This window comes from Drosophila nasuta, chromosome 2R (genome assembly GCF_023558535.2).
Source record: "Drosophila nasuta strain 15112-1781.00 chromosome 2R, ASM2355853v1, whole genome shotgun sequence".
In the NCBI taxonomy this organism is placed as follows: domain Eukaryota; kingdom Metazoa; phylum Arthropoda; class Insecta; order Diptera; family Drosophilidae; genus Drosophila; species Drosophila nasuta.
In genome coordinates this window covers 2,874,609-2,898,168 of record NC_083456.1, presented here as the reverse complement: position 1 = coordinate 2,898,168, position 23,560 = coordinate 2,874,609, and the positions used below count along the sequence as shown (strand labels likewise).

Below are 23,560 nucleotides of genomic sequence, written 5' to 3'. Positions count from 1 at the left end.
AGCACATCTAAATAATTAAAGCATCGGAAAAGCCGCAAAAAGCCGCAAACCAAACTATTATTAAAATTTAATATAAAGTGTCTACTATTGTTTAACATACATTAAACAACGCACAAATACGCAGAACACCTTTTTTCCTCTACAGAAGACGAACACTTTTGTCAGCTTTTTGATTTCCTTGGACAACACAAAACAGTACAAATATATAACGTTAATCAAATTACCACACAAACTGTGTTTATTATTCGTAATTAACATACCTCCAACTTTAATATCCATTTTAAATAATAGAAAAATATTGTTTAGTTTAGATTTGCCAAGCGCTCAAAGTTATTAAAAATTTCCCGCCAATTTTGTCACAAAAATCAGCTGCTCAATCACCTGACTTTAAACATCTGTAAAAATTGCAAGATTGCATTTTTGACAAAAATATTTATTGATACTTTCTATCTAGGGTATCTAGTTTAAATATATAAAAAAAAAATTCAGATTTTCTTCCATGAAATTTTGGACTTTATGCCACCAAATCGGGATTTGGGACCATAGTGGCATTGACAACTGCTAAAGTCTCGAGTTCGTACGAGTGGTATTTTGCTTCTGCCGGAGAAGTACATTTGCTATAATACTCCACTACATAGGATTTATTTTCGATTTTATGTAACAATATCGCCCCGTAACCAATAGAGTTGGCATCTGTGTGCAATTCTATTGGATATTGTGGATCAAATATAGTTAATACTGGGGCCTGTGTCAATACACCTATTATTTTCAAACATATTTGTTCATGTTCTGACACCAAACAAAATTAGCATTATTCTTTGAAGTAAGCGTATACAATGGTTTTAATATTTCGGAAAATTTTGGAATGAATTGTCGAAAGTAAGAAGCTAAACCAATGAACTGTCGTAATTGAGTAACAGTTTCCGGAGGTGGCAACCCTATCAATGCCTGGTTCTTACCTGCACTTGGCCGAATTTCTCCATTCGTTATTTCAAACCCAAGATACTCGATTTTAGTTTTAAGAAACGAACATTTCGTTATATTAAATGAAAATCCGGCTTTACTTAAGGTGTCCAACACTATCTCTAGTCGTTCTAACGCTTCATCTTTCGTTTTAGCTACTACCATAACATCGTCAATGTAAACAATTGCGAATGTGGGTGCCGACGGACCCAGGGCTTTTATTATTGCACGCTGAAACACAGAATGTGCGTTCTTCAGACCAAAAGGCATGGTTAAGAATTCGTACTGTCCATCAGGTGTAACGAAGGCCGTTCGCTCAATTGAATCTGGGTGTACAGGGATTTGGTAAAATCCACTTGCCATATCTATACACGAAAAGTACCTTGCACCACGAAGACGAGCTATTTGATCCGAAATAAGAGGCAAAGGATATTTATCGGCAATTGTATTGCCGTTTAAAACGCGGTAATCTACACAAAGACGATCTGTGCCATTTTTCTTCTTAACCAGCATCATGGGACTAGCGAATGGTGAGCAGCTGGGACGAATAATTTTTGATATAAGCAATTAATCAATTTTGCACAGAACGTGCTTCCTCTCATCTTCGCTAAGCCTATAAGGTCGGCGTTGCACAGTCTTTTGTGGATCTATTAGCCTAATTTCTAATTGACCTGTCGTCACACGAGTCATTGGAATTCCGTCAATAAACCTATCAGAGTGACATCTCAACATATTGTTTAATATCGTCTTATCAGAATCGTTTAAATTGGTATCAGAATTTATAATTTCTTCATACTTCACTAGACTCAGAACATTTACTCTTTTTGTCTTATAAAAGCAAAATTTATCTGCATCAATTGATACACCAAAGCCCAGGCTTAAAACTTCACGGCCAATCAACACGTCATGCTTCAAATATTTGTCCATAACTACATGTAATAAAACTTCTAAACAATATTGTTCAATATTAATATTACTCAGAACTTGCAATGTGCTACAAATTGAATCGTTACTTATGCCATTTAAAGTTTGTGAAATCGTTTTCCGGTGAATTTATCCGCAACACTCTCCTTGACCAGTGAACATTCGACTCCAGAATCAAAACAATATGGAATAGACTCACCGGATAAGGTAATTGTTCCACTTGGTGGAGCTACTGTACAAACGTCAACTCGCTTCTCGTAGCTCTTGCTGTTTCCACCATTACGATTTTTGGGACCTACAGAAGCCACATGTCCGTTTTCACCGAACTTAAAACATTTAATTTTTTATCGATCCTTTACTCCGGCCGTGCTGCTCACGCTATAACTTCTTTCTGCTGGGGCTGATGCTTTCTCCATTCGAGAGCGGCATTCTGCATATTTGTGGCCAGCCTTTCCACAAAAATGTCACTTCACCTGCGACTGCATTCTTGTCTTCTTCTTATCCGGACCCGTCGAATATCCGTCCTTCACGTTGTTACGCTTCTTGAAAACGTAAGCCTGTAGCTGCTGCTGCAGCTCATTACGAGTCGTCACATTCGTTGTAAACAGCCAACGCAACAAATTATTATCAATTTGAGCCAAGTGAGCTAACGCTACTGATACCGCAATCTCCTCCAAATTCTTTGCCTTCCACTTAGGCTGATGTCAGAGTGCGCGCGAGAAGCGAAGCGAAGCGATGCGAGAAGCGATGAGCAAAGCGTGAAGATGTCAGAGTGAAAGATTTGCGAGAAGCGAGCTACATTGTTATTTTATAAGGTTTGAAAATAAACGGTAATTAAATCAAAGAATGCAACAGAGAAGATGTCAGAGTGAGAGCCTTGCGAGAGCAACCTACATTGTTTTAGTTATTAATATGTTCAGTTATTAATATGATGGTGATGGATTCGGATGAAAATTTTTTTGCTTCAAGTGCAACATTTAACTTTGTGTTAAAAAAAGGGGTGTCCACCAGACATCGTCACGGGTGGCAAATTTCGACACTCGACTCACACCCGTACTTTTAAGAGTGCGAGTGCTACTCGTGCACTCGCAAAACGAGTGAGAGATACACACTTATTCAAAATCATGCGAGTGCTGCGAGTATGAGTCATTGTCATACTCGAGCCTTTCTTGCACTCGCCTATTCGGCACCCGATCATTTTAGGCACTCGGCTTGTACACACTTGTGTCTCGCGGGTGGTTGTTCTTCGTGCAACCGATCATTTTAGACACTCTTGACGAAATGCTCTGACACTCGCGAGTGTTTTTCTCAGACACTCGCGAGTGTGTGTATTTTTGGCCACTCGCACTCGCGAGTGTAAGGCTACCGAAAAGGCACATGAGTAACGGGTGCACCCGTTGAGTGTGTATACCCGTGCCGTTCTCTGGTGTCCACCCGCTTAACTGCAGTAGAAATGAAAAAGGAGAGTTCAAAAATTTATATAATGACTTGCGAAACCACCCAGAAAAGTTTTGTAACTATTCAAGGATGTCTATTTCGACTTTTGACTACATATTAAATAAAATTAGTAGTCGGCTGGAGAAGCATTGGCCAAATTTTGTTACACAACCCAAACTGCCTTGCCAAAAATTAATAATAACATTGAGGTTAGTTTGGAATATATTTCAATTATATTTTTTATGTATGTATTATAGTATTTAAAGTATTAAATTATATTACGATTTAGGAAGATCATCAGTACTATAATCGAAAGAAAAATTAAAAATAGTCTTCTGTATTTCCATTCTGCATAATAATTTTTTCATCGGATCCATTTTCCGCATATACGGTATTAAACTATCGAAAAATGACTCGTCGACGTCTTTCTCTTTGTTGTTATTAATTTTCTTTTCAAGCAACATTAGTTTTTGTTGCTCAATAGCTACTAATTCCTCTGACGCATTCAACTTCTTTTGCTTTTTTTGGTGTTTCATCTTCACATAGCTCGTGAATCTCTTCAGAGATGATCTCATCTTGAGACAATTAAGAAGCAAATCCTGAAGAAGATGGCTCAAAGCTTAATTGTGATGCTTCAAAATTACCAACCGATTTACGAGGTTTTATTTGGTCCTTTAAAAAGAGTAGACTATTAAAATGAGGCCAAGAAGTATAATTGCTGTAAGCCTCCTCTAAAACACCAGAGTCGCCAGATTTTGAAATAGGAATTTTTTTCCATTCGTTGCGGAATTGGTCCCGGAGGTTCTTCCATTTTTTTTAAGCCGTCTTCTAAAATACAAATTTGATTAATTAATTAGAATAACGTCGAAAATTATCCGTAATTACAGATTTTTAGCTACTGGAGCATCTTTCTCATCATTGGCATATTCATTTAAAATTGGAAGGACTTCTGTCTCAGTTATAGTGAAAGAGACTGTAATAGCTCTTTGGGAAGAGCTAAAACCGATACATATGCCTCAGCCCACGAAGGAAATAATTAGCAAGACGGCAGACAACTTCTGGAAGCTATGGAACTTTCCAAATTGTGCTGGGGCTATTGATGGAAAGCATATACGTATTAGATGTCCACCTCATTCCGGGTGTAGGTTTTATAATTATAAAAATTACTTTTCCATAGTACTTCAAGGAGTGGCAGATGCCAATTGCAAATTTATTGCCAAAGAAGTTGGAGGCTATGGAAAACAAAGTGATGGTGGAACATTTAATGCATCACAACTCTATATGCAGCTAAGGGCTCTACAATTTTTTCCGCCAGATTCTTGCTTGCCTGGAACAAACATTAATATGGCATATGTTTTTGTGGGTGATGATGCATATCCTCTTCTAGAAAATCTTTTAAGGCCATATACTCGAAGGGATATAAATACAAGTAACGAATACCTTAACAGTAGACTTTCCAGAGCTCGAAGATGCATTGAATGTGCCTTTGGTATCATGACATCCAAATGGCGTCTTCTCTGGAAGCCTATTGAGACTAATCCAGATTTTGTTGATATCATTGTAAAGAGTATATGCATTTTGCATAATACAATCATTGACCTTGAAGGGCCTTATGGTAAAAATTTAGAATCACAACATTTTCATATTGACCTTGAAAATCATAACAACGCCGAAACTTTAAATCATGTAAATTTAAAAACAGGCCAACTATTTAGAAACGCTTTTCGCGACTTTGTTTGCACACCCAGATGCACCGAATAAAAATATGTAAATACAGATAATTTGCAGTTATTAATAAATCTTTACTTGACGTTTCTAACATGTTTTCAATTTCTGTCCAATTTTTTTCCACCAAAATTCTGTTGTGATAGTTTTTGCTCTTTTGGTCCCATAGCGCTGGGCGTAAAAATACTTCGCTAATTAAATTTTCGATATCCATTTCGTTCCTGTGTTCTCTCACAAATGACACCCAATGCAAAAAAAACGCATGATTTTAGAGTAAACTGTAAATAAAGCAAAAAATAGAGTTACAAACTTACCATCTGAGCTTTCAAACACGCGTGCTTTGAAAAAAAACGGTATGCAACAAAACAATCGTACGCTCTGAGAGAGTTGAAGCGATAAAGCAGGTTACAAACTGTTCTCTCGCTTTGATCTCGCTTGAAATCGCAACTCACTTCGCTCTCACTCTGACATCTTTCGAGCGATTGCATATGAAAAAGCTTGCACTGGTTTATCGCTCGTTCTCGCTCAATATTATCGCATCGCTTCTCGCTCGCACTCTGACATCAGTCTTAGAGAGCAATAAGGTGACAATGCGACTGCCGTACTCAGCGAAACTCTCTCCAGTTTTGAGACGTCCGTTCAAAATGTTCATCAGTATGGCAGAAGTTGTCTCAATGCCCACAAAACGTTGGATGAAGAGTTCCTTAAACTGCGGCCATGTGATGCCAGCGAAGCATATTTGGGACAGCCATTGCGATGCACTGCCTTCTAATGCTTTGCTTAACGCAATCACAAGCGCACTGCCTTCGAGAGCATTATCCGCAAAAATTAAGTCCACTGTAGTACACCAAGCTGATGCATCTGCTCCAGCGGTGTCAGGGCAAGACTTGGATAGAGTGACGTGGAGTGCTCTCCCGTCTATTGCCGGTGCTCTTGGTGCCTGAATGGATTTTATTATTTCCATTAAATTGCGATTTTGCTCTTCTAAGGCAGCCCTATATACGCTAGAGCTGTCTTCTTTTGGCGGAGCCAATCCCACTTCTGATGTCGGCGGCAAGGGTATGTTATCCATGTTGATACTTTTGATGATTGACGCAGCTGCACAGCGAGTTCCGATCGGTTCGAATACCCAAGCTCACTCAAGTCGAGCGTATGCAGCCATCTCTGTCTTACTCAAGACTCTTGGTATCTTACCATCGAACCTCACTCAGCTGCAGAGCGTCTCTGCCTATGCTGCCGTGCTTTCGCTCAATATCAACTAGTAAAGCAGAAGCAGGGAATTCCCCGAATTCCCAAATTACCAGAATGCTACATTTACTAGGAATCACACTGCGACGTATACATATGTATGTATATGCACTATATCATCACCTATCGCCCCCTTCACCAAACCTCAAGAGCTCTTAGGCAGGTGAAGGTAGACATTTAAGCGAATCAATCATACATACATTCATATACATATAGACACACAAAAATGCGTATATATTTAAACATAAATAGACATATCTTTAGTCTTTTTACATACAACATATAAATTGTCCCTACTCCGTTGTTATTTCTTTGTTGTTTCGCTTTGTTTGCTTTTGCTTCGAATCCTGTTCCGTATTGAAATTCAAATATCTATAAAAATCTGTAAATAAAAATAAATAAATTAAATGTTAGTAATTAAGGAAATTCTTGAATAATATAATTGTAATACGTTGAACATGGTTGTGTTAGTTTTTTCATCATGAAGGGGAGGGGAATTCCACAGCGCTACGCCGCAGCCACTGATATAGTGGCCAACGCAAGGGAGATGGCGCCGATGTGGCCATCTCTGGCAGGGAGGGTACGCCGGGGTCCAACTGGGCCCTATTCAAATACAGAAAAATGGATCAGTGAGTTTATTTATTGTTGTTTTCTTTGTACTTACCGTGTTTTTTCGTATTTCCTTTTGTTTAGCGCAATTTTCAATTGCGCGGCAGCTGTTTTGTTTTGTGATGCATTTCTTGTTTTAAAGCAGCTGTTTCGTTTCGGTGGAGTTATCGATTGTGCGGACTGCGGGCCAGGGATGGAACTCCTCTTGAGAACCGATGAGCCAGCCGGCGCGACCCCAGGGAGGACAAACAGTCCGTAATAAATGAATAGACGCGAAGTAGTTCACCTATTTTTCTTTTCTGTAGAAGTAGAATACGCCATTCAGCATCCGCCGAAGTGCCAATAAGGAAGCAATATTGACAAGCTTTAATACATAGCTAAGCTTTAAATGCTGAAGCATATTAGTAGTATATTTGCAATATTTCAAATTTTTCTGATTCATGAAAATTTTGTTGCGATCAAATAGTCGAAGTTATTTAAGAAATACTTTTGTATGAGTAAAAACGCCTACTTACTAGGGTTCTCTACTCTGTAGTATATCTTGAATTTATTACTATGTGAATATTCAAAATATACCATTTGGCATATTTTCGGCATATTATTTTGGTATATTTTGAGAATAATACCGCAATATTTTGGTTTTATTCAAAAAGGGTAACAGGTATCTCACAGTCGAGCACACTCGCCTGTAGTTTTCTTACTTGTTTACTTTAAGTTCTTTGCATGCTGAACTCAAAAGTATGCAAAGTTCTTTTGTGCTTCAATATCAAATTTCTGTGGCATAATTGCAGGTTTGTTTACATATGTAAATGAAATGCGTAATCAGCAAATTTTATTAATTTGCATATTACAATTCTCAAGTGGTTCTAGAATGCCAATTAAGGAATGGTTTGAAAAGTGGTAAATTTCGATGAACAATTTAATCTGCTCACGTTACGAGCATAACCGAAAAAGTTCCTACTCTCTCGATCTGAGCAAGAGACTCTTATTGTCTTCATTTATGTTTTTCTGTTGAGCGCTTCGTAGTTCACTCTTTCAATAAAGCAGTGCGTAAAGATCGGAACGCTCGCACAATAAGAGTTAGCAAAAGTCCGATTGACCGAAAAACTCAACGCAAACGGTTTTCACATTTACTTTCGTTGTTGTTGCAATTAATATATTTCGTCTGCAAAGCAAACGCTTAACGATTTGCGCCTATGCGTGTGAATCTGTACCAATACATACGCAAAAGACTTTTTGCTTCACTGAACACGACAAAACGGTCTTGAAACAACCAGAACAAAACAGAATAGAAACAAGTAAGAAAGCTACAGTCGAGTGAGCTCGACTGTGAGATACCCGCTACCCATAGTAAAAAAAATAAATCTGGAAAATGTGCCCTAAATTGATACTGTAAATTAAAGTCTATTTAATTCTTGCGTATTATAAGTATACTTATTTTATGATACAATATTAATGTCATTGAATATAAAATTGGTTTTTGAAATATGTCGCCGCTCGAATCAGCTCCTGCTTCAATAAAATACTTTTAATTTATTTAAGCAAGACCCAGGGAACACCACGAGGAGGCCGTTAAATATAATGGGGTCTTTTCCGAAATCTAATTTCGGCAGACCTACGAGTCGACTTGTGCTGTGTATAAACAACACCATTATTCCGCAAAAAATTGTTGTATATATAAAATCATAATTAATATAAATTAAATTTATGATAATAATAAACAAAAAATTTTGATATCAAGGACTAAAATTAAAATATTTAAATTAAATTAGGTGCAAATACTTTTAGGAATACAAAAAAATCTAAACCTGATCATCAATGCTAACTAAAATACCACTATGATAGCTATAAATTGTCTCATATGTGCGTGCTGTGGCCCTGTTATCCCTAATATTTGAGCACGCCCAATCAATATGTGTATCATAATTGGTTGTCGACGTGTTCAAATCTAACAAAGACCTAAAACTATTAGCTGCCAAAAAAATCGAAAACCCTTCTACATCTAGCAGATAGCTCCCGTAAACACAAATTAAAATCTCCTAGCACTACACTACTGCTATCCAAAAACGGAAATCCCTGAAATAAAGTTTCAAATTCAGTTTCGAACTTAGGCAAATCATATGTTGTACTTCTATATATAATGAGGAATCCTAAAGACTTATATTTAAACGCTGCATACTCGAACACTGCGGAAGCTAAATTATTGGGGGTCATTATAATATCGTCCGCTTGAGCAGAGACTAACATTCTCAAAAACTTGGTTTTTAGCGAATATAAGAATGCCTCTCTTTGGAAGAGATGCACTAGAAGTCGACTGGCAATCAAGACGAATAGCACAACGGTAGCCAGGAATATCATGCGATTCATTGGAATATGTAGAAGCCTCAACAAAAATTGGAAATTGAGACTGGAGCATTAACTGATCGGAGCAAATATCAGTAATGTGGCATTGTAAATTTTGTGTATTATAGAATACAGCATTGATTTTGGAATTGTCAAAGAGACAGCTGAAATGGGAATTTAACAATTTTGTGGATCTTAAACTGGCAAGCTCTTGCTCTACCACTTACTGACGGTCAGCTTTCGGGGGCACAAATTGCCTAACAATAAAGAGGCCAGCCGCACTTGTGGCTCCACTACAAGCTACATACAAAGCTTCCCTTTGCATACCAGGAGTTGTGTGGACCACCACGTTGGTATATGTAGCACCCTGACTTTTATGAATAGTTATACCTTCTGCAGGTACAACTGGAAATTGTGTGCGGTCAATGGAAACTTGCTCATTTGAATGGTATTGAAAACTTTTCACAGTTTTCTGAACAGGGGTCCAAGAGGGTTCAGCACGATGAGTGCACCTAGATCGAGCATTAGTTCCAACACTTTCATCTAAGAATTTAATCCAAAGAACATGCGGGGAGTTGGATGTATTGAAACCTATTTCCATAAGAATACCTGAAGCTCCATTAACAAGACCATCTGCAGTATCTATATTGACCGTTATCATGTATTTAGCAGTGGTTTTCAAAATAAGGGTTGTGCAAAGCCCTTGAGTTTGAGATGTTTTGAAATCCTTTACGGATTCCAAGCATCTGGACTTAGCTTCTGAATTAAGATGTGCAGCTTTAACTGAGTCAAGAGCAGTGGAAATTAACTGCTCCGTGGGAATCGAGTTTAACTTAGCAGTGTTAAAAATATTTGTATTCTCATTACGTAAAAAACAAATGAATGTCATCATTAGGAAATTGGTCTAAGACCGAAACTCTAGCTCTAAGTAAATTTATGTCATTTATTGTCATTTGACCGGATGCCATGTTATTCAGCGCTAGTGCAAATGCTTGATCGTCTTGTTGTCCCATAATCTCTGTGAGCTCAAAAAACTTAAAAATATCCCACAAAGCAGACCCAAATATAGCACTGTATGGATCATGCGACGATATAGTGGATTGGAAAATCCATCGATCTCCAACGGGACGTAGTTGTCTGAGATCGCCAAAAACAATTACTGAAATTCCTGCAAATGAGGTTTCCCTGTTAGCAAAAATTTTCTTAAGACGAGCATCTAAGTGAGATAACATTTTGGTACCGACCATTGAGATTTCATCAATAATTTAAAGCTTAAGGTCTCTAAACCTTGAGCGAAGTGTATTTAGTAAATCTGCACCTAAATCTTTAAAGGAAGACCCGGTCTGATTCAGAGGAAGTGAGAACATTGAATGCAGGGTTGAACCTCCAAATGCAAAAGCTGCTTTACCCGTGGGAGCACACAAAAGTATTTTAGCAGAAGTGGGGTCTGGCCAACTATAAATATCTGAAATTAATCTACTCCTACAAACTCATAAAATATTTTCTTTTCTTTTGCATTATGCGTGAAATAAGTTTTTTTGCTTAAGATTCAAAGATTAGCTATGCTTGCTAAGTCATCAGGTGATATGATTGGCGGGAGCTTAATAAGTCGGATGACATTGTGCGAATCTTCTGGAACATTAACGGCATTTAAGTCCAAAACATTTACTTGAGAATTTATTTCAGGGCTCGCCAAAGCCCTAAAATTCTTCAAAATTTCCCTCAGCTTCTATGGCCCTTCTAAACACGTCTTCTAAATCCTCTAAAACATTATATTTCCTATACCTAAATCCAATAAATTCTAAGTTCGATGCATACACGCTTTCACAATTAATACTAAGCAAATCTACCTGTTCATCCCTCCACGGAAAATATAACATTAAAAGTTCCCTAAAATAGTTCTCTCTGTCGGCATTCAGATTGAACTTCCTAAACCTAACAATTGCTGGTTTGGTCCGTTCCCTAATGAAGCCACTACCATCGCAAAGAGCCTGAATTGAATTTCTTAGGACCTCGTTTTCTCCATCACCACCGTCATCTGCATCTTGACGTGCTGACCGACAGGATTTCGCAAAATTATAATTTGCAGCAAAATCGGCTAAACACAGGCCTATCTGGCCGCTGAATATAATGATCCAGCATTCCCAAAACATAAATATCGGTGGAATCTTCATTCATATTTTGGAGCTGTTGTCTAGATTTGAGCATTCGAACTCTGTGCTCTGGTCGTGACGTATTTATGTAAACTTCTGCGTTGCTAGTCTCAGACAAACGCATTTCTAGACAACAGTAGGCGGCTTCCTGAGCAGAAATCTCAGTGCCGGAGATAAATTTGTGGCCTATATGTTGCAGCTTTTGTTTAATACTGAAGTTGCCTCTGTGAATCTCGTTCACTGCTTCACGCGTTAATTTGGATATTCCTCTTTGGGATTTGTTGATATTATTAATTATATAACTATGCCTGTTGCAGCATAGGGATCCAATATGAACTGAATATCCATATTGGCCCTTTGCATTGAGAGAATATGTTTATTGTAAGCGTTAACTATAATGGCTGCAAATTTTCTCTTCAGAAATATTTGGGGCTTTTTCAAGCCAGATCTCAATGCATATTTATAGTCCTCGTAGCTGAGGTTCAATTGTTGGTGATATAGGAAACTCTCAAATATGCTTAATTGACTTATAGTGTCAGAATCAAAAAGGAAATTTAGAAGAGATTGAACTTTTTTCAAATTTTCTTGATGAAGATAAATGTTTTCAGAGTCTTCAGCCAATGGCTGAAGAATTTCTATTTGTGGCATGGGAAAATATGGGATACCGAAGCGACAAATATAGTTACCCCTCACTTCACGTATACAAGAATGTCCGTGATTGTGCTTTTGATATTCAATATACTGAGCTAACTCAGTATCAGTTACATCTGTGGTAATGAATTGGTCAATAAATGAAATGACTGAGGCTATAGACAATTCATTTTCAAAGTCCACAGAAGGGGCATCTTTCAGCCAAAACATGCCATGAATATGAGGCGAACCTCGCTGTTGGAATTCAACACGCCCCACCTCCCTCTTCATTATTGTTAAAACCTGACGATATCTATAATCAAAATACCTTGCACAAGTTACAGGATCTGACCTAATCAAACGAGCCTTTTCACTAAAACTAAAATTCGAAGCTTCTTCTTCTGTAACTTGCTGCCTTTCTATATTCCCCTTCAATAAAACTAATAATTCCGACCACCGTGTCTCAGCAGCTGACAGGGTGATGAAAAAAGTTGGTAGACCGAATTGCCGAATCATCGCCATTACTTTTTTCTTTTCGGCTTCCCAGTGAGCAGGAGACGTGCGAACACCCTTCAGGACCCTATAGCCTTCATCGTGGCGAATAATGCTATCTATATGCTCATCGTTGAGAGCGTTAGAGGCTGTAATGGCGCGTGAGGCGCTTTGTTTTCTTAAGCAAATTGTAATATTACTACGAATTTGGATCAGCTCTAACTTCTTATAATTGAATAATAATTTGTCAATTCGACAACCTCTCCTATCTACATTTCGAAGCTCAGATTTCATAATTGCGGAAAAGCTAAGGGGACAAGTTCTTTTTATGCCAGCATAAATTGTAGGGAATGCCAACTCTTCCGAGTCAGCATCGAGAATCATATCTAGGGGTCGTTGGCCTTCGCTTGGAGCCAGGGTGATTCTCTGCATGACAGCGGTGTCTATCTGATTATTCTCAAGCAGTGTTTCTTGACCCCCAGGATTGAGCCCCTCTATCTCAGCATCATCCTGATGTGCTGAATTTTCAATTCTTCGCTCAAGTCCCTCCACAAATTCTGCGTCTGCTTGAGATGCTATGAAGGGAACAGTTTCAGTTGTATAAGTAGACAACCACTGTTCATTTAAAACTACACTGTTTTTTATAAAGCTCTGTATTCGCTAAATACCCAATTGCGTCAGCTATTCTTAAGGGTCTTATGGTTTCGGCCATGAAATCATGGCTATATTCCATTCTACGCTTGAGGTGGAGCTGTACGACCTCGGCTTCATGAAAAGCCCGTGGGAGGGATGTTACGATGTTACTTATTGGTATTGGAACATTAACTACAGCTCCTTTAATTGCACTCTGACGCTCATGACCTAAAGACTTTATAATCATAAAAGGAAAACGAGGAGAAATGAGGCGTTCCTCTAATGGACTGAGGCTTTTAAGGCGGCAATCAGGTAATTGGGGGAAATCTAGTCCATTTGAAATGGACGTTTTTGGTTTAACACCAGATCTAATTTTGCGGCAACATGTTTTGCAAAAAAATAAGCAACCGTCAGATGAAGGGAACTGACGCTCAACATCGAAAATCTCCGCAAGAAACTCATAATTGTCTTCAATTATGGTTCTAGGTATCCTACTTACTTGATGAGGAAACCAGAGACCTTTACAAGAAAGGCAAATTTTGTTGGGGCCCAGCTTGACAACTCTATTAAAATTCTGAATAAGAGCTTCTATTCTAGTGGGTCTGGGTGGATTCTCTTCCTGAAGACTATACGCACGTTCCTCTCTATTATGGACAGCATTTCGACGGTTTTCTGCTAATCTATTTTCAATATTTTCCCTATATTGGCTAAGTCGTCTTGAGGCGTCAAATGCTGCTTGTCGCGCTAATAACCGGGCACTTCGACGCGCACCGGTGTTGCGCACCTGTTCAATAATCCTCCTAGTAAGATTATTTCTAACCTGTGACCTATTAACCCGATCTAGTTTCCTCTCTAATAGACGCCATTCAAGATCTGTCCGTCTCGCTGCCCTTAATGCCGAGTTTCGTCTTTGTTCGTTGGTCCTGTACATTGTATCCCGTCTACGTATACGTCTTCTTAAAGTGTCAACCTGCTGCTCAGGCTCTCTAAAAGTCACGTCCGTTCGTCGCTCTCTCCTAAATTCAGAGTTCTAAATTTGCTCTACTGTCCTGTACTCTACGTTCTGCCTACGTGTCGATCTTCTTAAAGTATCAGCCTGTTGTTCAGGCTCTCTAAAAACTACATCCGCCCGTCGCTCTCTCATGGATTCAGAGTTCTGAATCCGTTCTACTGTCCTGTACTCTACGTTCTGCCTACGTCTCGATCTTCTTAAAGTATCAGCATGCTGTTCAGGCTCTCTAAAAGTAACGTCCGCCCGTCGCTCCCTTCTAGATTCAGAGTTCTGAATCTGCTCTACTGTCCTGTATTGTACGTTCTGCCTACGTCTTAATCTTCTCGAAGTATCAGCCTGCTGTTTAGGCTCTCTAAAAGCTACTGTTGTTCGTCGTAGTCCCCTATATTCTGAGTTTTCTGTTTGTTCGATTCGTCGATAGTCAGAGTCCTGCCTACGGTTCGATAGTCGCAGAGTATCAGCCGCCTGTTCTGGCTGCCGATACACTGGATTCGTCCGTCGTTGTCTTCTATTTTCTGTATTGTCCCATTGTTCGTTTTGTCGTTAGTCGGCGTCTGTGCGTCTCAATCTTCTATGGTCTGTATCTGTCGTTTGCTCATGTTGCCTAATTCGCGCTGATCGTCTCCTTACTAAACGTCGCTGACTATTTCTAATCTGTTCGCTTTCCCTATACTCCTGATCAGCTCTATGATTCCTCTGCGAACTTGCATTACTTTCCCTCGCTTCTACAACTTAATCGATATTTTCCCTATTTCTTAGCTGCCTAGAGCGTGCTCTTTGTGATGCAGACTGTCTACTAACTCGTGACATTTCTACAAAATATCTGCACTTAAATATTATAATTAATAACTATTAGTAAATGTTATATGCTAATTATTTATATTAATTAAATCAAATTAGACAAAAATTAAAAATTTTACAAATTATTAATTATGAATTTTTACATACAGTGTTTCTCCTAGGGAGGGCACGATGCAAAAGAGATAGCATCGATACACGATACACAATGAACGATTATCTCCCTAAAAATATCAACTTTTATGTATATCGGTATTTGCAAAATAAAACATCGATGCATTCCTTAGCATCGGTGTCAATAAGATTATCAGAAAATATCGCCCAAAAAATCAATGCTGGGTGCATCATTGAGCTTTGTTATAAATTGTAATAAATTAATGGAATAAAACGTTTCTAGTTACTATATTTTCAAACAAAGAGATAATTTTTTATTTCCATATCCGATATATATCCTTGGTTTGACACTCCAATACAATCTGTGTAATTTAACACAAATCTAATACTAAACACACATACAATATTGCAATATTGTAAAATTATGCGACTGATTTATTATCAAGCATCGATATATCGCGTAAAATCGATATCGATAAGACCATCGCAAAATATACCTACCAAAATCGATGTATCGATGCACGATCTATCGATGCTTTCAGCAGTGCTGCCAATTTGGATTTTTTCCCGTAAATATGGCTTTTTTTGAAGGCTAAATGCGGGAAAAATTTGTGAATTGCGGGAATTGTGAAAAGCGGTAACTCTAGCTTTTTTAGAAATTTTGTTTGTTTTTTGTGTTGTTAACACAAAAGTACAAAATATGGAAAAGTGGCAGCTTTACCATAGTCACTTATAAACAATCCAGAAAATGTGTTGGCGTATCGATTGTTTTCTCGAAATACGCTAATTTCATCACTCGCTTAGTGTTTCCATTTCAATTTGATCAAGTGGGCCAACATCAGCAACACAAACAAATTTTGGTCTTTAAAGATTCTGGTGAAAACCGGAGTTTTTTTGAGTTGGCAACTGTGGCCATCCAAATATTGTGTTTGCCCTGGTCATACGCGATTTCTGGCTATTTGCCAGGTTAACCTAATTAAATCCAAATTAGGGAAGCATTCTAAGCATAAGGTAAAGTATTAATTTCAAGCAAAAGATATACTCTATTCATTTTTTGTAATATATAGAATCGGATTGTGACGGATGGGAAAATGCTGCGTCGACTATGAAGTGCCCATAAAATATCTGCAGATGATAGGCACTAATATGTCATACGCAAAAAAGACACACTAAGGAGATAACGATAAAATAATGCAAATCTTTATATTTTAAATAAAAATGAACTCAATAAATTGTTATTTTTGAAGACATTTTTTCTCTTTTTTTTATACATTTGTTTTTAGCTTTTTTTTGGATTTTTAATAATTTTTGAGCTTTTTTCTCCATTCATTCCGTCAAAAACAGCTTTTTTGCTGGTCAAAAGTTGGCGGCACTGGCTTTCAGCAGCATTATTGCGTACACAATGGCGACACAGAATAAAAAACTAATACTCTGCACCAGCACTAAGTTGAAATGTCATTATGTTCACTCGTAGACACGCACTTATCTTACTATCCCCTTGCAATGCCCAAAATCGAAATACCGTTCAAATCAAACATTTGCACTGAAAATTGGGTTCTTTTAGTTTTGACTTTTACCGCAAAAAACCCGTATTAACATAACGGACAAATGCAAATATATACATGTGTATGTATTTATGTATGCATGGGAATGCACGTGCATGTGTGTAAAAACGCGTTATTGGTGCATTAAAGCGGCTAATAATTATTACCATTTATTAAAATTGCTTCTCGAATATCTTATAAGATTCTTTTCCGATCACAATCAAGAACTGTTAAGAATATTTAGTTGGTCTAGTTGGTCAACCAAATGAGGCATGCTGCAGCAGCCGTTTGTCGCCATAATAACTTTGACAGGGGCGGAAGTGGGCGTCGGAAAAGTTTGAAACCAACTTAATCTGAATTATTGTATATAGCATTAAAAAAAAAAAATTATGAGTCCCGACCGGGACTCGAACCGGCCCACTACAAAATGTTGGGCTTCTACATTACCAGCACACACCAATATAGGCGAGCATGTAGATATATACATAGACGCATACATAAATACAATACATACATAGCAGGCGGTTTTGCCCATACAAAAGTATTTCTTTAATAAAATCCACAATTTTTATTTATAATTAAAAAAAGAAAAGTTTTTTCTCGAGCCCGAGAACCACAACACAGCCGGCTTGCACTGTAGCACCTACAGACATTAATATAGGCGAGCATAGGCGACAGACGAACAGACACACAGACGGACAGACGGACATGGCTATATCGTCTCTGCTGTTGACGCTGATCAAGAATATATATACTTCATAGGGTCGGATATGCCTCCTTTTTCCTGTTACATACATTTCCTGCCGGCACAAAGTTATAATACCCTTCTACCCTATGGGTAGCGGGTTTCGGTCTGAGCGCGAGCGATCTCAATCAAGAACCTATAAATGGGTTGCTTTCTGAGTCTTTTCTTTTATTTGCAGACAACGAGAAACGGTTAACAGTTATTTGCGAGCTCTGTATTTCAGACATCCCTATTTACACCAGATCATCTGGTGATGGTTTACCACAGCTGATGCACCCGATTAAAGCTGTTGTGTACCAAAAGAGCTTTAACGCCGTAGACTTCTACCGCTTGCAGCATATTGTTGATGTCATCTTGATTGCCAGTCAGAGCGTATACAGAAGTGTTACTACGATCGAGTTGATCGGATTCATCGTTCAGTGGCTGCTTCTGGGCTTCAATTAGTATGCTATTCCTTGTTAGCAGCTGCTTCTGCAATCTGTTCAAAGCATCATCAATCTATGCCAATACAGAATCGGACGCGTTGGCAACGTCTTGCTCCAGCTTCGTATTCCCATTGGGAGCAGCAACTGCCCGCTGCTGCTGTGGCTGTGGCAAAAGGAACTCCAGTAAAAAAAAAATGTGCTTCAGTTGCGGCACTACTTTCGTGACATTCAACACCTCGGCCAAGTTTCGCTGCGTCAAAGGGTTTTCATATTTCTGCAGGAGCGAACCGATCGTTTGTACAATGCGCGCCTGGCTGATGCGACGTTCCAGGTCAGTTAAAAAGATTCGCAATTTGGTATCTATGGGCAGAAACTCCAGCTGCTCCAACGGATCCAATTTGGGATCCCAAATGCCCAGAAACATTGGCGGTGTCAAATCTGCGTGACGTTGCCACAACTGAGAAAAATCCATCGGCTAATTCTGGGGGCACTGTGCCAGACGCAAAGACACAGCCCGCCAAATCCGTGTGGAAGAAAGCAATGCGACAGATACAAAGGATCTCGCTTCAATTGGTAACAGCCGTTCGATATCAGCTCCTCGGGCAGCCCAAAGGCTGGCGGATTCAAATCTCTGGCTGGCCACACTTGACTCATGCGGTTGCAGTAAATCCGACAGTATGACCAGACACATCTTCTGACGCAGCGGAGACTTAATGATGACAATACGGAGATCGAGCGTACAGATCAGTTAATGCACAGGCGCCATGTCAGATTTCTTGGTCATATCGAACTTGCATTGGGGATGAATCACACCAATGCTTAGGCTTGCCCACTCTTAGTTTCAAAATTATGAAAAATTTGTTTTTTTTTTTTTGGGAAAAACGCGTAGTTAATAGGGTTCTCTACTCTATAGTATATCTTCAATTTATTACTATGTAAATATTCAAAATATACCATTTGGCATATTTTCGGCATTTTATTTTGGGAATTATACCACAATATTTTGATTTTATTCAAAAAAGCGTATCTCACAGTCGAGCACACTCGCTTGTAGCTTTCTTACTTGTTTACTTTAAATTCTTTGCATGCTCAACTCAAAAGTATGCAATGTTCTTTTGTACTTCTGTGGCATAATTGCAGGTTTGTTTACATAAATGAAATGCGTAAACAGCAAATTTTATTAATTTGCACTTTGCAATTCTCAAGTGGTTCTAGATTGCCATTGAAGGAATGGTTTGAAAAGTGGTAAATATCTATACACAATTTACATATGTACATATGCAGTGCTGCTAATTTGGATTTTTTCCCGTCAAAACTGGCTTTTTTTTGAAGGCTAACTGAGGAAAAAATTTGTGAATTGCGGGAATTGTGAAAAGCGGGAATTCTGGCTTTTTTATACCCGCTACCCAAAGGGTAGAAGGGTATTATAACTTTGTGCCGGCAGGAAATGTATGTTACAGGTAGACGGAGGCATCTCCGACCCTATAAAGTATATATATATATCAGCGTTAACAGCCGAGACGATCTAGCCATGTCCGTCTGTCTGTCTGTCCGCCAGTCCGTCCGTCCGTTTAAAACACTGGATTTTAGGGATTTATTCGCGCAGCTTCCGCCGCGATTTATTCGCCCCACGATTTTTTCGCGCGGCGATTTATTCGCGCAGCGATTTAATTAAGTTGTCAACTGTGACCATCCAAATATTGTGTTTGCTCTGGTCATACGCGGAAATAGCCAGGTTAACCTAATTAAATTTAAATTAAGGAATGCATTCTAAGCAGAGGGTAAAGTGTTAATTTCAAGCAAAAGATATACTCTATTTATATTTTCATATAGAGAAACGGATTGCGAATGATGGGAAAATGTTGCGTCGAATATGAAGTGCCTGTAAAATATCTGCAGATGATACATACATTTGTTTTCAGCTTTTTTTTTATAATTTTTTTTAGCTTTTTTCTCCATTATTTCCGTCAAAAACAGCTTTTTTTGTAGGTCAAAAGTTGGCAGCACTGGTCGCAAAGCTCTTAAAAACGCGATCAGGGAGAGCAAAAAACAGTGTTTCCTGGCCCTTTGTGACACGCTGGATGACGACCCATAGGGTGGGGCATACCAAATTGTCATGAGGAGAATCGGCACACGGAAATCGCCACCACCACCAGATGATCTACTTCGTGGAATTGTTACGCATCTGTTTCCCAGCGTCGAGGAAGATAACACATGGTTACCTGATACAGCATCCAGCGTTGCTCTGAGGTTGGTGGCCCATTTGAGTCTGCCGTCACATAACTAGAGAGAGCACATCGCTGTAACTCATCTCACCTCTCGCGCTCACTTTCAGCGCGTCCGGGCGTAATTTTTTGGCCTTTTTCTTAGCAGCGGTGGAGGTGTTGCTGCTGTTCCTCGGCTCTACGGTTATCCACTCGCCTTGCACCTGGTTTACTTTTTTGTTTCGCTTTGGGGGAAGAGTTTTCCTCGCCTCGCTCTCAGTGTCCCGCTGCCTTACTCCCAGTTACCGCCAATTTTACTTCAGATCAGACACAGCGACCGCCGACGAGCTTGCCGACTCCTCGCTCCTATTGTCACCCGTTTGGGTATGGCATGCTGTTGCTTCTACGCTGCCGCCACACGGGAACTTCGACCAACTAACTGGTGGTGGTGGTGGTGTGCGCTGCATCGCCAAGCGACAACACGCGCTTTTTCGACCACCTAGTTAAGTGTTGGACTTTTTCGTTCTTGGTGGACTCGAACCGTGGATCACTGGTAATTGAGAAGTTCTCACCTCTATGCACTGCGCCACTGCAGCTGCACTTATTGCGTATATTAATATGCAGTGGAGCTTTTTGCGTATATTAATATGTAGCTCCAGAAAGTATGCACCTTCAAGTCACTGCGTCCACGGCAAGCTACAGGCCCTCCTGGGAGTATGCAATTAGTTTTTTTAAAGCTTTGTTTAAGCTTTGCACTGTGCTCTGCGTCGGCCGTCTGGCAACGCCAGAGCGCACAGTCTGGCTGAGCAGCTGGTGCAGCCCTCGTCGTCAGCTGATCGTGGGAGTGCAATTGTTTTTGTTTTGCACTAGTTGTGGTCTATTTTACTGAATCCAACAACAATATTCCTCGCAGCCGTCAACTATGCCAATGTGTCTCCTGGTAACGCGGCTCCCTACGACGTCCAGCAGCAGGTGGCCCGACCGTCCGTAAGTACGCAAGGCTTGGACACAGCTCAAGCTCACTCGTAGTCACTGTTTTTTTAGAGTTCCGACTTGGTTTGACGAATTCCAGAGCGATCGAAAGGAGCGCCTTCAAAAACGCGACCGACTTGTGGAAAACTCTACGACTCTGCCATGTAAACATGTACATATGTATGTGTTTGTGTTACCTTCGCTTGTAGAATTCTTGCTGCGTCACTGTACAATACCGCCGAAAGCTAATATACTTTGACTTAATTTGAAAAGATATAATAAACAACTTAAACTTTAAAATCCATTGAAAATAATTTAAAATTGTAAGCTGAAGCAAATTCTAGAACAGTCCACAAACAACTTAACATCTATTGCTGTCACATGTTCACTAACCACTAAAATACACTTTATTGAGTATTTATTAAATCAATACATTACTGTTGAAGCCGATAATTGTTAATATATATTACACAGGAAAGAGATAGAATTCATCAGAGCCACTAAGTCCCACCATTAGTGATACATCTATTCCTACAAGCACAAGCCTGAATCTACACCAACTACTAGGCCTCGTACATCAACTACCCACCTACGAAGGCCCACCTGACAATCTTGACAGATTTATAAGTAGAGTAGAACAGCTACTATTGTTAGCCAGATCAGTGGACAAAGCAACATGCGGACAGTACTTACTATCCTATCTTACTATCCGTGATTGGATTGGGATGACATCAAATCAAATCTCAAGCGACTATACTCCAGCAAAAAAAAACAGAAGAAATGCTTGTTAGAGAGCTACATAATCTTCCGGATGGACTCAGTATGGAAAGATTATATTTCAAAGCCACGAGAATAAGAAGGGAATTGATGTCACTGGCCAGAGAAGCAGCCCCTAGTGGACACTGCCTCGCGTCCAAACGTGACCAATATGACAGATTCTGCCTAAATACATTCCTAATTGGATTAAAGGACCCACTTAGGTCAGCCATTAGAAACCAAAGGCCAGAGACGATCGAGAAAGCGTACGGACAGCTTGAACTAAACTTTTCTAGAAGTCTCAGTAAATATCCTGGAAACCAACGATACTACAGCTCGATGTACAGAAACCACCCATACGCGAGACGGCAACCAACCAATGGAGACTATAATAGCCGCAACATAAAAAGTCAACAGAACTATAAAGGCAACCACGCTCGTCATGTTCAACGAAATGATAACACTAAAAATGACAATAATAGTCGCTCTATGCAGCGACAACAAATCCTTAACAACAATAATACTAGACGCTTTTCCAGTCAACATAATTCTAGTAACGAAAGTAATGGTCGACATGATAGACAAACTTTGGGCAGAAACCCCTTCCACAGCAACGACAAATCAGATCAGATTCTAAACCACCAAGACAGGAACAACCATAATCCAGGCGCTCCTCTATATAGCATCAACGATGACTCAAATTTTTTACTAGAAACCTCGGGAAGCCAGTTGGGTACATAAGCAAGAACACTCACGGATCTTCCTTGCCATTTGTTTTATTATCACCAAACTTCATGGCGCCAAACACTCTAAAATTCCTAATAGATACTGGATCAACCTATTCATTCATAAATCCAGCACTTATTAATGAAGATCACACCAAAAAACTAACCTCCGATATCAACATCCAAACTGTAATCAGTACATTTAAAATTCGGGACTATACGGATAGAATTAATTTCAAACAATTCAAAAGAATGCCCAATTTTAAGTTCTTACTATTCAATTTCCACCCCCACTTCAATGGCCTCCTAGGCATGGATTTCCTATCCGGCCTAAATGCAAAAATAAACTTGCCGACTCCATATTAGAAACACCAGAAACCACCATCCCAATCCTCACAGGATCAAACCCTGTTGACATATTGGGTTGCCCAAGAAGTAATTGCGGATTTTTTAAAAGAAAGTAAATGCATTTTTAATCAAACTTAGAATGAACTTTAATCAAATATATAATTTCCATTTTGTTCGATAACCTTTTGCCATCTTCCCGGCAAATTTTGTATTCCACGCACATAGAACTTCTGGCCTTTATATGCAAAAAACTGAACCAAGTGCGATTTTATAGCCTCATCATTGCCGAAAGTTTTACCATTTAAGGAGTTCTGCAAAGATCGAAATAAATGGTAGTCTGATGGTGCGAGGTCAGGGCTATATGGTGGATGCATAAAAACTTCCCAGCCAAGCTGTCCCAGTTTTTGCCGGGTCATCAAAGATGTGTGTGGTCTGGCGTTGTCATGATGGAAAATGAAACCTTTACGATTGATCAATTCTGGCCGCTTCTCGTTGATGGCTGCATTCAATTTGGCCAGTTGTTGACAGTAAACATCCGAATTAATCGTTTGGTTCCTTGGAAGCAGCTCATCTTTAAGTGAAAAATCTCCAGAACGGAATTTGCGAAACCAATTTTGACACTGTCTTTCTTTTAAGGCTTTATCACCATACACATCACGTAACTTTTTAGCAACTCTCTGCGCTTTTTCCTTTACGGAAATAATAAAGTAAAATATGACGAAAATGCTCTTTTGTGGACTCCATATTAAAAAGGGCGCGC

The 23,560-nt window shown here is 39.2% G+C and overlaps 2 long non-coding RNA genes across 2 annotated transcripts; both read right to left on the bottom strand.

The window, feature by feature from the left end:
- Positions 1-4,047: 4,047 nt before the first annotated feature.
- On the bottom strand, positions 4,048-5,319 carry LOC132785904 (uncharacterized). The gene is made up of 2 exons (XR_009632371.1): positions 5,131-5,319; positions 4,048-4,152 (listed from the first exon to the last, which is right to left on the bottom strand). It is a non-coding gene; the product is annotated as an uncharacterized LOC132785904 (long non-coding RNA).
- A 1,197-nt stretch (positions 5,320-6,516) lies between these two features.
- LOC132785981 (uncharacterized) lies at positions 6,517-7,397 on the bottom strand. The gene is made up of 3 exons (XR_009632383.1): positions 6,962-7,397; positions 6,749-6,900; positions 6,517-6,679 (listed from the first exon to the last, which is right to left on the bottom strand). It is a non-coding gene; the product is annotated as an uncharacterized LOC132785981 (long non-coding RNA).
- Positions 7,398-23,560: the final 16,163 nt, after the last annotated feature.